This window comes from Rhinopithecus roxellana, chromosome 2 (assembly GCF_007565055.1).
Source record: "Rhinopithecus roxellana isolate Shanxi Qingling chromosome 2, ASM756505v1, whole genome shotgun sequence".
In the NCBI taxonomy this organism is placed as follows: domain Eukaryota; kingdom Metazoa; phylum Chordata; class Mammalia; order Primates; family Cercopithecidae; genus Rhinopithecus; species Rhinopithecus roxellana.
Window position 1 is genome coordinate 171728175 of NC_044550.1, and position 6898 is coordinate 171735072.

At 35.4% G+C, this 6898-nt stretch overlaps 1 non-coding gene across 1 annotated transcript; it reads right to left on the minus strand.

Annotated features, from left to right (window-relative positions):
- Positions 1-6145: 6145 nt before the first annotated feature.
- On the minus strand, positions 6146-6273 carry LOC115896294. Its single transcript, XR_004056193.1, has one exon. It is a non-coding gene; the product is annotated as a small nucleolar RNA ACA64 (small nucleolar RNA).
- Between the last annotated feature and the right edge of the window lie 625 nt (positions 6274-6898).

The window sequence follows — 6898 nt, forward strand, 5'->3', positions numbered from 1 at the left end:
CAATACAGGAGCACCCAAATTCATAAAGCAAGTCCTTAGAGACTTACAAAGAGACTTAGACTCCCATACAATAATAATGGGAGACTTCAACACTCCACTGTCAACATTAGACAGATCAACGAGACAGAAAGTTAACAAGGATATCCAGGAATTGAACTCATCTCTGCACCAAGCAGACCTAATAGACATCTATAGAACTCTCCACCCCAAATCAACAGAATATACATTCTTCTCAGCACCACATCACACTTATTCCAAAATTGACCACATAATTGGAAGTAAAGCACTCCTCAGCAAATGTAAAAGAACAGAAATTATAACAAACTGTCTCTCAGACCACAGTGCAATCAAACTAGAACTCAGGACTAAGAAACTCAATCAAAACCGCTCAACTACATGGAAACTGAACAACCTGCTCCTGAATGACTACTGGGTACATAAAGAAATGAAGGCAGAAATAAAGATGTTCTTTGAAACCAATGAGAACAAAGATACAACATACCAGAATCTCTGGGACACATTTAAAGCAGTGTGTAGAGGGAAATTTATAGCACTAAATGCTCACAAGCGAAAGCTGGAAAGATCTAAAATCGACACTCTAACATCACAATTAAAAGAACTGGAGAAGCAAGAGCAAACACATTCAAAAGCTAGCAGAAGGCAAGAAATAACTAATTTCAGAGCAGAACTGAAGGAGATAGACACACAAAAAACCCTCCAAAAAATCAATGAATCTAGGAGTTGGTTTTTTGAAAAGATCAACAAAATTGACAGACTGCTAGCAAGACTAATAAAGAAGAAAAGAGAGAAGAATCAAATAGACGCAATAAAAAATGATAAAGGGTATATCACCACGGACCCCACAGAAATAAACTACCATCAGAGAATACTATAAACACCTCTACGCAAATCAACTAGAAAATCTAGAAGAAATGGATAATTTCCTGGACACTTAAACTCTTCCAAGACTAAACCAGGAAGAAGTTGAATCCCTGAATAGACCAATAGCAGGCTCTGAAATTGAGGCAATAATTAAGAGCATACCAACCAAAAAAAGTCCAGGACCAGATGGATTCACAGCTGAATTCTACCAGAGGTACAAGGAGGAGCTGGTACCATTCCTTCTGAAACTATTCCAATCAATAGAAAAAGAGGGAATCCTCTCTAACTCATTTTATGAGGCCAACATCATTCTGATACCAAAGCCTGGCAGAGACACAACAAAAAAAGAGAATTTTAGACCAATATCCCTGATGAACATCAATGCAAAAATCCTCAATAAAATACTGGCAAACCGGATTCATCAGCACATCAAAAAGCTTATCCACCATGATCAAGTGGGCTTCATCCCTGGGATGCAAGGCTGGTTCAACACATGCAAATAAATAAATGTAATCCAGCATATAAACAGAACCAAAGACAAGAACCACATGATTATCTCAATAGATGCAGAAAAGTCTTTTGACAAAATTCAACAGCCCTTCATGCTAAAAACGCTCAATAAATTCGGTATTGATGGAACGTATCTGAAAATAATAAGAGCTATTTATGACAAACCCACAGCCAATATCATACAGAATGGGCAAAAACTGGAAAGATTCCCTTTGAAAACTGGCACAAGACAGGGATGCCCTCTCTCACCACTCCTATTCAGCATAGTGCTGGAACTTCTGGCTAGGGCAATCAGGCAAGAGAAAGAAATCAAGGGTATCCAGTTAGGAAAAGAAGAAGTGAAATTGTCTCTGTTTGCAGATGACATGATTGTATATTTAGAAAATCCCATTGTCTCAGCCCAAAATCTCCTTAAGCTGATAAGCAACTTCAGCAAAGTCTCAGGATACAAAATTAATGTGCAAAAATCACAAGCATTCTTATACACCAGTAACAGACAAACAGAGAGCCAAATCAGGAATGAACTTCCATTCACAATTGCTTCAAAGAGAATAAAATACCTAGGAATCTAACTTATAAGGGATGTAAAGGACCTCTTCAAGGAGAACTACAAACCACTGCTCAGTGAAATCAAAGAGGACACTAACAAATGGAAGAACATACCATGCTCATGGATAGGAAGAATCAATATCGTGAAAATGGCCATACTGCCCAAGGTTGTTTATAGATTCAATGCCATCCCCATCAAGCTACCAATGAGTTTCTTCACAGAATTGGAAAAAACGGCTTTAAAGTTCATATGGAACCAAAAAAGAGCCCACATTGCCAAGACAATCCTAAGTCAAAAGAACAAAGCTGGAGGCATCACGCTACCTGACTTCAAACTATACTACAAGGCTACAGTAACCAAAACAGCATGGTACTGGTACCAAAACAGAGATATAGACCAATGGAACAGAACAGAGTCCTCAGAAATAATACCACACATCTACAGCCATGCGATCTTTGACAAACCTGAGAGAAACAAGAAATGGGGAAAGGATTCCCTATTTAATAAATGGTGCTGGGAAAATTGGCTAGCCATAAGTAGAAAGCTGAAACTGGATCCTTTCCTTACTCCTTATACGAAAATTAATTCAAGATGGATTAGAGACTTAAATGTTAGACCTAATACCATAAAAACCCTAGAAGAAAACCTAGGTAGACTTCATGTCTAAAACACCAAAAGCAAAGGCAGCAAAAGCCAAAATTGATAAATGGGATCTCATTAAACTAAAGAGCTTCTGCACAGCAAAATAAACTACCATCAGAGTGAACAGGCAACCTACAGAATGGGAGAAAATTTTTGCAATCTACTCATCTGACAAAGGGCTAATATCCAGAATCTACAAAGAACTCAAACAAATTTACAAGAAAAAAACAACCCCATCAAAGTGGGCAAAATATGAACAGACATTTCTCAAAAGAAGACATTCATACAGCCAACAGACACATGAAAAAATGCTCATCATCACTCGCCATCAGAGAAATGCAAATCAAAACCACAATGAGATACCATCTCACACCAGTTAGAATGGCAATCATTAAAAAGTCAGGCAACAACAGGTGCTGGAGAGGATGTGCAGAAATAGGAACACTTTTACACTGTTGGTGGGATTGTAAACTAGTTCAACCATTATGGAAAACAGTATGGCGATTCCTCAAGGATCTAGAACTAGATGTACCATATGGCTCAGCCATCCCACTACTGGGTATATACCCAAAGGATTATAAATCATGCTGCTATAAAGACACATGCACACGTATGTTTATTGCGGCACTATTCACAATAGCAAAGACTTGGAATCAACCCAAATGTCCATCTGTGACAGACTCGATTAAGAAAATGTGGCACATATACACCATGGAATATTATGGAGCCATAAAAAAGGATGAGTTTTCGTCCTTTGTAGGGACATGGATGCAGCTGGAAACCATCATTCTTAGCAAACTATCACAAGAACAGAAAACCAAACACTGCATGTTCTCACTCACAGGTGGGAACTGAACAATGACATCACTTGGACTCAGGAAGGGGAACATCACACATCGGGGCCTATCATGGGGAGGGGGGAGGGGGGAGGGATTGCATTGCGAGTTATATCTGATATAAATGACGAATTGATGGGTGCTGACGAGTTGATGGGTGCAGCACACCAACATGGCACAAGTATACATATGTAACAAACCTGCATGTTATGCACATGTACCCTAGAACTTAAAGTATAATAAAAAATAAATAAATAAATAATAAATAAAAAATAAATTAATTAATTAAATTAAAAATTCAATAGAAAGGATAAATAGCAATGTGTATCCAGCTAGAATATAGTGCCGACCTAGAATATGGGGTTTGGGTGCTACCAGAAGACAGCAGGAAGGAACAGAGAGATAGAAATTTTTTTTTTAAGTTAAGAGATATAAGGAACAGAACTGTAAGTTTTCACGTTTTTATGACAAGCTTTTTTTTTAAAGGAAAGAGAGGACATAAATGGAGATGAAAATATATTTTATGAAATAAGGGGTGAGAGTTCATTAAATTAGAGGATAATGAAATACCTCAGATTGAAAAATATTATAGTGTGCTGAAAAATTAGATAAGGAAAATCCACAATAGACAACTTACAGTGAATGATAAGAATAAAAATGGTAATAATAATATATTAAAATTTTTCAGAATAAAAAGATCATTTAATATTTAGCTTCTCCACAGCAATACAAGGAAAACTAAAGGGGCAACATTTTCAAAGTGTTAAACAAAATTAAACTAAAAATTTTTAATAAGATAAATTTAAAAAATAAAGCTATTTTCAGTTCTCATGAGGTTTACCCTACACAACCCTCTTTGAGAAAATTCTTGGGGGAAGTACTCAGGCAAGAAGAGAAATGATTTCTAGCAGAAACACACAGACACAGACATGCACACATATGAAATGTACATGAAATAAGTACATGAAATTAGGAATGAGTAAATAATTCTGTCAAGTTTATTGTCTAAAGAAGCAAAGACAGTATATATTGCCTAGAGAAGTGAAGATGATACATATCTGAGGCTACTGAGGTATCTTCAATTACTATATGGGTATAGGGGAAGAGACAGTAACTAATAAATTTAAAATGATATTTTAATATACACTTATAAGTTAAACATAATTAATCGAAGGCTAAAAATAGAGCATATATCAAGAAGAAATCATAGAGATAAACACATAATAGATTTAGCATTGAATGACAATGCAAATGCATTTCTAAGAGGGAAATTAATAAGCATTCAATTTAAAAAGTTGGACAAAGCAAACAGAAGAAGAAAACCAATGAAGCAAGCGGGGAGCCAATCATAATTAAGGAATACATGAGCATGCAATCCCCAGGGGCAGAGATTTTAGTCTGCTTTGTCCATTGCTAAATCTGGGTGCCTAGAACAGTGCCAAGCAAATGACAGGTGGCTCAATCAATATTTAATAAGTAAATGAATAAGTAAACCCAATAATATGTAAAGAATATTAGCAAAAAATGTATTTTTAAAGGATTCGTATGGTAAAAATATCTCTGGCAAGACATATAGAACAAAATAAAAGAGAATATAAAATCAATATGATACAGAAAAATAATGAATATATGTATGCAAGGGGTTTAAAAATAATACAAATTTTATTTTAGCAGCTATACATTAACACATTTGAATATATTTGAAATCTAGAAAGAAGAGAGACAGTTGTATAAAAATATAAAAGGCCAAAATTGGAGCAAGAAGAGTAAAAACCCTTAATAGACCAATAATCATTAGAGAAATTGAAATGGTAATTTCAGGCTTTCCTCAAACGATGCCTCAAGTCCAAATGACTTCATAGCTGAGTTCTTCCATACTTTCAAGGGATAGATGGTTCCTAACTTATAAAGACTTTTTAGAAAACTAAAAAAAAAAAAAAAGGTTTTAGAAAACTAAAGTTTTGATGAGGCTAATATATATTGAATAAAGAAAATGCAAAATAAGGTATTTATAGATTCCTGTTATCTATCACCACATATAAGACTAATCATATAACTATATTCTGTAGTTTGCAGTGTGCATTTTATGTTTTAAATTTAAAACTAAATTGTATTGTACACATTTAAGGTATACTATGGGGCACACATAGGTAGTAAAATGGTTACTATAGTGAAGCAAATTAACACATCCATCATCTCAAATGTTTACCCCACCCCCTTGTTTTTTGTTGTCAAGAGCAGCTAAAAGCCACCCATTTTGCAAAAATTCTAAATACTGTACAATATTATTACCTATAACCCTCATGTTGTACCTTAGATCTCTAGACTTATTCACCTTACATATCTACTATTTTGTATCCTCTGATTTACATTTTTTCATTGTTGTTGTATATTTGACTCTTTAAAGAAATGATTCCACGGAGATTTGTGATCATATGGTATTTTTCTTTTTAATTAGCATAATGTCCTCCAAGTCCATCCATGTTTTAGCAAATGATAGAATTTCCTTTTCTATTATTATTATTATTATTATTTATTTTTTATTTTTTAGACAAACAGCTTTATTTGAAAGGGGGAACAGCCGAGTACCCCCGACCCCGCGGTCCTGACGACGTCAGTCTCAGGCGTGGGAGGACCAGTGTCCTGAGGAGAGAAGACAGGGTTAGGGTTCAGTAGCTGGGGTCAGCAGTCAGGGTCCAGACCATGCGAGCTACTGCACCGGGGCGCCTGTCTGGGCCTGGGTTTCGCCGCCGCACGTGGAGCAGCGCGCAGTGAGCTGACGCCCCCGGGAGGCTCTGGGCGCCGAATCTCACCCGTGGCCACGGCCAAAGCCGAGGGTGTTTTTCAACCAACGCCGGGGATTTCCTTTTCTAAAACTGAATAATGTTCAGTTGTGTGTGTGTGTGTGTGTGTGTGTGTGTGTTATAGTTTTTGATTTATTTATCTGCCAAATAATTATTGCAATCCACGTAACTTTTAATTGCTGCAAAAGATTCATTTACTAAATTTCAATGTAATTTTTGATATAAACTCAGAAAATCAGTGGCAGAATGAAACTTCCCTAACTTAATAAAGATCATATAATTAAAACTTACAATTTCATATTTAATAAAATTTTAAACCACATTGCTTCAGGTTTGTGAATCAGATAATGATGTCTTTTATAATCACTCTTGTTTAACAAAGTACTGAATTTCCTGACTAATGCTACAAGAAAAAAGAAGAAATAAGAAATGTAAAGATTAGAAGAGGACAAATACAATTTAGGATTCGAGTAAGATGGTCATCTACATAGGAAATCCAGCATACTCCCAAGATGAAATATTAGACTTAGTTAAATAATTAGGCTATCTGATATAAAATCAATTTATAAAAATCAATAGTGTCCCTTTACCAACAATAATTATCTAGAAAATAGTATAAAACATATAACATTCAAAGAGCGATAAAAATCTATATTTCTGGAAATACAAATTTT